Consider the following 7519-nt stretch of genomic DNA (forward strand, 5'->3'; position numbering starts at 1 on the left):
ATGACGGCATCAGTTTATGGAATTATACAACATTTGGCGTTGAACAACATTAACTTAATCTTGAAGTCTTTGGCCTAGATTCAATCAGTTCCAGCGTTATCCCACGCTAATCGACACCTGCATAGCAGATCCTTATTTTTATTTAGGCGATATGTCGGAGGTGTAACTGCGTTGGGAGTTCAACTCGCTGAGCGGCTGTGCCTGTCTGACAGAACCTTCGGGAGGAATGAAGGGTTGGGGCGGAGAGATATGCTCCTCCCACCGGAGTCCATCCGGTAGCACTCAGAACTTACCGAAAAAGCATTGACCCTCTTCATGGAAGTAATTGCTACCAAGAAAACCACCTTCATAGAGAGGTGTTTCACAGGGAGGCAGAATCCAATGGTTCAAAAGGCGGCTTTGCCAAAGCAGCCAAGACCACATCCAGATCCCAGCTCGCCATTGACCGGGTCCTAGCTGGACGCAGGCGACAAACCCCCTTCATAAACCTGGAGACCAAGGGATGGCGCCCCGCTGGCCTGTCCATCCACCCCACATGGAAGGCAGATATAGCGGCCAAATACCCTCTCAGTGTAGAGGATGCCAAGCCCTCATCCAAGCGAGACTGCAGGTATTGGAGGACATACTGCACCCCACATGACTCGGGCACAACCTCATTACCAGTGCACCAAGAGCAGATGCTCCGCCATCCTGGTCCTGTCCAGCACAGCCTGGATCAGGGGGAAATGGGGGGAATGCCTAAAGCTCCAGCCCTGGCCAATCGTGAGCCAGAGCATCCAAGTCCAGAGGCCCTGGTGGCTCCGACATGGAGTACAACAGGGGGCAGTGTGCATTGCCCAGGGAGGCAAACAGGTCCACCTGCGCCCTACCGAACTTGTCCCACAGGTGCTGCACCACCTGGGAATGTAGGCTCCAGTCCCAAGGTGGTGTGCCCTCCCTCTAGAGCATATCTGCTGCCACATTCAGGATGCCAGGTACGTGCGCTGCGCGTAGAGACGCTAGACGTCCCTGAGCCCAGAGAAGGAGCTCCTGTGCCATAAGACAGAGACGGTGGGACCTCAGTCCACCCTGATGGTTGATGTAAGCCACCACTGTTGTGTTGTCCGTTCTCACCAGGACATATCTTCCCTTCAGATGTGGAAGGAAAGACCGCAGGGCCAGCAGTACAGCTCGGAGCTCTAGTGTATTGATGTGCCTGCCGCTCCAAGGGGGTAGCCAACAGCCGCTGGCCGACCTGCCCTTGGTCACAACCCCACAGCCGATCTGGGAGGCGTCTGTGCTGACCAGCTCCCGGCGGCACATCCTCAGCATCTCCACCCCACCTGAGAGAAAGGAGCAACAGCCGGTGGGAGTTGAACCACCATTGAAGACGCCGGAGATGGAGCAGGCCCAGGGGAATCAGCAACGAGGCCGACGTCAGCAAGCCCAACAGGCGTTGGCAGGTCAGAGCGGATACCACCCGCCCCTGCCGAAAGTGGTCGAGGCAAGATAAGATCGCCTGAACCCTTCTGGTGGGCAGGCGTGCTCTCATGAGGACTGAGTCCAGTTCCATGCCAATGAAGGCCACCCTCTGGGTGGGCATCAGACGACTCTTCTTGTCGTTTACAGTAATGCTTAGCCTGCCAATCAGGAGCGTGTCTCTGTCTGACAGGACCTGGGTCCTGGTAGGGGCACAAATCAGCCAATCGTCCAGGTAATTGAGGATCAACAACCCTCGGGACGTGAGAGGTGCCAGGACAGTGTCCAAGCACTTTGTGAAAGTGTGGGGTGCCAAGGAGAGGCCGAAGGGAAGAACCAAGAATTCGTAAGCCGTCCCTTCGAAAGTGAATCGGAGGTACTGCCAATGAACTGGGTGAACAGGAACATGGAAGTACGCATCCCTCAGGTCCAGCGTCACAAACCACTGGTCTCTGGACACGGCCTGCAACACGCGGGCTGGGGACAGCATGTGGAACCTCAGTACCTTCAAGTACCCATTGAGGTTGCGGAGGTCCAGAATCGGTCGAAACCCTCCGTCTCTTTTATGGGACCACAAAATAAGTGGAGTAGAACCCACCTAGCCGTTCTGGGGCCGGCACCGGATTTGGAGTCGGTACCCCTCGAGATCATTGTGGACAACACCCAGGGGGACTCCACACCCTCCTCCCACTTTGACCTTTGAGACCGGGAGAAGCGGCCGGGGAAGGGTGTGTCAGGGGTCCTACCGGGGCCCGCCTCTCCTCTGGCGCCCCGGGCACCTGGGTCACCCAGGCACGTCCCTATGGCGATGACAGTTGACAGGTTGTTGCTTCACTGCACGCTGTGCCCCTCCCCGCTGTCGTCCCTCAGCACGAGGCCATGGGGAAGGAGAGGGACCCCCCCGTCGTTCGGGTGCACGCTGTGCCCCTCCCCGCTGTCGTCCCTCAGCACGAGGCCATGGGGCAGGAGAGGGACCCCCCCCGTCGTTCGGGTGCACGCTGTGCCCCTCCCCGCTGTCGTCCCTCAGCACGAGGCCATGGGGCAGGAGAGGGACCCCCCCCGTCGTTCGGGTGCAGGTGGGTGGCGACGGTCCGTCTGCCTTGGACCCGCGGCCTGAGGAGGTGACACTAAGTAAAATGTCAGTTATGGCATTACAGTAGTCACCTTCATTAGGTCAACGTTCCGAGGCAGCAACAACACATGCAGTACAGACTCCAGTTCAGGGTCATCTGATGGTCGGTGGAACAACAACACAAGTGCTTTGATAGGGAAGACAGGAGCATCCTTATCCTTGGTGAGGCCATAATCACAGAATCCAGTGATGTTTATGATGATGTGTGTTTCTGTTATCTCATGAGGATGGAGAAATTCAATTATGTCATCAGTCACATGGGCTACAGACAGGAAGTCACATCCATCGCCTGGGAAAGAAAAATAAAATAGCATTGTTGGTTAGAAAGTAACAAGAGATAGATAACGCTACTCTCACTTGTCTTTTTAACTGTGTAGTTACCAGGGTAGATCTCACAGTGTGGGAGGTGTAGTTGACAGACAGACTCCTTAAGGCATGTAAACTTGAACAGGGGTCCTGCAGGTCTCTTGCCACTCTGGGCTAGAAGCCTCCTGTTCCAGGGGACTGTCCTATAGAGCACCTCTCCCTCTCCCTCCATCCTAAACACCAGGCCTGTTATACTGCACTGGAACAGACCTGCACTGGGGCACTGGTACCTGTAGTGTATGACAAATGTATGACATACATTGCATTTAAAATAGGAAAAACACATCTGAGTTTGCTTGTTGTTGGTGTGTGGGAGTAATTCAATGATATTTTAAAAACCGAATAAATACCTGCACTATCACGTTGTTTATGGAAGTTGTTTAATTAGATCTTTAATAAGTGATCCTGCCAAGATCAGTGTGTGGGTCTTTCTTTTAAAATGACAAATGGCATTAACTGTTCTATAAGACTTCAAATTCTTGAAGTTAAATAAGTTACATTTAAACGTATCTACTATCCTTTCAGAAATGGAAAACCAAGTTACCGGTATGTTCCAATGTCCTCCTGATCATAGATTACTGGTTCAAAGTCCTCAGGAAACCTCTAAAATGTAAAAACAATATATACTGAACAAATATTTTGAATTATAAACTGGGTGGTTTGAGCCCTGAATGCTGATTGGCTGACAGCCATGGTATATCAGACCGTATACGGGTATGATAAAACATGTATTTTTACTGTTCTAATTACGTTGGTAACCAGTTTATAATAGCAACAAGGCACCTCTGGGGTTTGTGGTATATGGCCAATATACCATGGATAAGGGATGTATGCAGGCTGTTTACAGCCCTTAGCCATGGTAAATTGGCCATATACCACACCCCCTCGGGCCTTATTGCTTCAATATTCAACTGGTCTGTTGGTCTGTCTGTCTGTCTTTCCAGTGAAGGTCTTACCAGAGGAGGGTCAGTAGTACACAGGCCCTGGTCCACTATTCTACATTCTGTGATGTTTAACTTCCCCATGGCATTAGGTGCTTTATAAACTCTGTGATGTTTAACTTCCCCATGGCATTAGGTGCCTTATAAACTCTGTGATGTTTAACTTCCCCATGGCATTAGGTGCTTTATAAACTATGTGATGTTTAACTTCTCCATGGCATTAGGTGCTTTATAAACTCTGTGATGTTTAACTTCTCCATGGCATTAGGTGCTTTATAAACTCTGTGATGTTTAACTTCCCCATGGCATTAGGTGCCTTATAAACTATGTGATGTTTAACTTCTCCATGGCATTAGGTGCTTTATAAACTCTGTGATGTTTAACTTCCCCATGGCATTAGGTGCTTTATAAACTCTGTGATGTTTAACATCCCCATGGCATTAGGTGCTTTATAAACTCTGTGATGTTTAACTTCCCCATGGCATTAGGTGCCTTATAAACTCTGTGATGTTTAACTTCCCCATGGCATTAGGTGCTTTATAAACTCTGTGATGTTTAACTTCCCCATGGCATTAGGTGCTTTATAAACTCTGTGATGTTTAACTTCTCCATTGCATTTAGGTATCACATACACACACACATACACACACACACACACACACACACACACACACACACACACACACACTCACACACACACACACACACACACACACACACACACACACACACACACACACACACACACACACACACACACACACACACACACACACACACACACACACACACACACACACACACACACTCACACAAATACACACACACACACACACACACACACAAACACACACACACACAAAGTAGATTGCAGTGTCTTTAAAGAATACTGTGATCTACTGTATGTGGTTTGCGCACAACGATTTTTTGATATGGTCACATGCGCCGAATACAACAGGTGCAGACATTACAGTGAAATGCTTACTTACAGCCCTTAACCAACAGTGCATTTATTTTAAACAAAAAAAGTAAGAATAAAACATCAACAAAAAAGTGGTTGAGAAAAAAAGAGCAGAAGTAAAATAAAGTGACAGTAGGGAGGCTATATATACAGGGGGGTACCGTTGCAGAGTCAATGTGCGGGGGCACCGGCTAGTTGAGGTAGTTGAGGTAATATGTACATGTGGGTAGAGTTAAAGTGACTATGCATAAATACTTAACAGAGTAGCAGCAGCGTAAAAGGATGGGGTGGGGGGCAGTGCAAATAGTCCGGGTAGCCATGATTAGCTGTTCAGGAGTCTTATGGCTTGGGGGTAGAAGCTGTTGAGAAGTATTTTGGACCTAGACTTGGCACTCCGGTACTGCTTGCCGTGCGGTAGCAGAGCGAACAGTCTATGACTAGGGTGGCTGGAGTCTTTGACAATTTTGAGGGCCTTCCTCTGACACCGCCTGGTATAGAGGTCCTGGATGGCAGGAAGCTTTGCCCCAGTGATGTACTGGGCCGTACGCACTACCCTCTGTAGTGCCTTGCGGTCGGAGGCCAAGCAGTTGCCATACCAGGCGGTGATGCAACCAGTCAGGATGCTCTTGATGGTGCAGCTGTATAATTTTTTGAGGATCTGAGGACCCATGCCAAATCTTTTTAGTCTCCTGAGGGGGAATAGGCTTTGTCGTGCCCTCTTCACGACTGTCTTGGTGTGTTTGGACCATGATAGTTCGTTGGTGATGTGGACACCAAGGAACTTGAAGCTCTCAACCTGTTCCACTACAGCCCCGTCGATGAGAATGGGGGCGTGCTCAGTCCTCTTTTTTTTCCTGTAGTCCACAATCATCTCCTTTGTCTTGGTCACGTTGAGGGAGAGGTTGTTGTCCTGGCACCACACGGCCAGATCTCTGACCTCCTCCCTATAGGCTGTCTCATCGTTGTCGGTGATCAGGCCTACCACTGTTGTGTCGTCGGCAAACTTAATGATGGTGTTGGAGTCGTGCCTGGCCATGCAGTCATGGGTGAACAGAGAGTACAGGCGGGGACTGAGCACGCACCCCTGAGGGGCCCCCGTGTTGAGGATCAGTGTGGCAGATGTGTTGTTACCTACCCTTACCACCTGGGGGCGGCCCGTCAGGAAGTACAGGATCCAGTTGCAGAGGGAGGTGTTTAGTCCCAGGATCCTCAGCTCAGTGATGAGCTTAGAGGGCACTATGGTGTTGAATGCTGAGCTGTAGTCAATGAATAGCATTCTCACGTAGGTGTTCCTCTTGTCCAGGTGGGAAAGGGCAGTGTGGAGTGCGATAGAGATTGCATCATCTGTGGATCTGTTGGGGCGGTATGCAAATTGGAGTGGGTCTAGGGTTTCTGGGATAATGCTGTTGATGTGAGCCATGACCAGTCTTTCAAAGCACTTCATGGCTACAGACGTCAGTGCTACGGGTCGGTAGTCATTTAGGCAGGTTATCTAATATATATATATATATTTAATATATCCATGATATTGGGGATTTCCTGAAGTACATAAGGGTGATAGTTTGTAGTGTGATTTCCTTTACGGTCCACTGAGGTATTTAAAACCATAGTTATAATCTCCTACCATAATAATAGAGTCTTGTATTACTTGTAGACTTGATCAATTATTATATATATTTTCAAAGACGCGTGGATCATCATTATTTGGACCGTATAGATTAATGAGCCATATTTGTTTATAGTCCAATAACATATTTAAAAGAATCCATCTACTTTGCAGATCTGTTTGAACAATTTGGATCAAAATTGTTAATTAATATCGTCAACCCTTTTGAGTTTCTTTGCCTATGGGAGGAGTATATTTCGCTACCCCAGTCCTTTTTACACACAACTTCATCTAAAATTGTTGAATGAGTTTCCTGTAAAAAATAGACATTGTATTCCTTCTCTTTTAGCAGGTAAATACTGATCGTCTTTTCTCATCTGCTAAGCCATTACAATTATAACTGGATATACTTATTTCACCATTTACCATAATGAGATACAAGTTTAAATTCCATTTATCATAATATATGTTTGTAAACTTACCATTAAAAAATACCATAATGATTGAGTGTCCATATAGCTGTACCATGGTATTTGCACTGTTACTGACTAAACCTCTAATTGTTCTCCTCTATTCCACCCGCTAAAACCTCCCTCCATCCCAAGTTGGATTGGTCCCAGTGACTGGCAGACCACTGTCGTGGAAATTACCACTAAGGACACCAAAGTCAAGCTTAAATGAATTTATGTTTATCCAGTGGAGAGATTTCAGACAGCACAGAACATGTTAGTCAGAAGCTCTGAGGAGGCACCTCCCCCTCAGCATATTCATACTGTCACTACGGGTTACACAAAAGATAGCCAAGTGCATTCTTTCTCAACAAAAACCTACATTGACATGGTTCATAGGATTGGTTCCTGCATGAGACTGGCACCGTCTCCTATCTTAACTTAACAATCGGTCTGAGGAGGGGGTCATGACCGTCTCCCCCTCATATCTCTTATCCAGCACCTGCACGAACCAACAATTGTATGAGAGAAGGTAAGCACAAGATGTACAATTCAAGGCTATCCCTTCAGACTATAAATGTTCCCGTACACCACCCCTGTCCACCT

The sequence above is a fragment of the Coregonus clupeaformis genome, unplaced genomic scaffold (assembly GCF_020615455.1).
Source record: "Coregonus clupeaformis isolate EN_2021a unplaced genomic scaffold, ASM2061545v1 scaf0138, whole genome shotgun sequence".
Taxonomy (NCBI): Eukaryota; Metazoa; Chordata; class Actinopteri; order Salmoniformes; family Salmonidae; genus Coregonus; species Coregonus clupeaformis.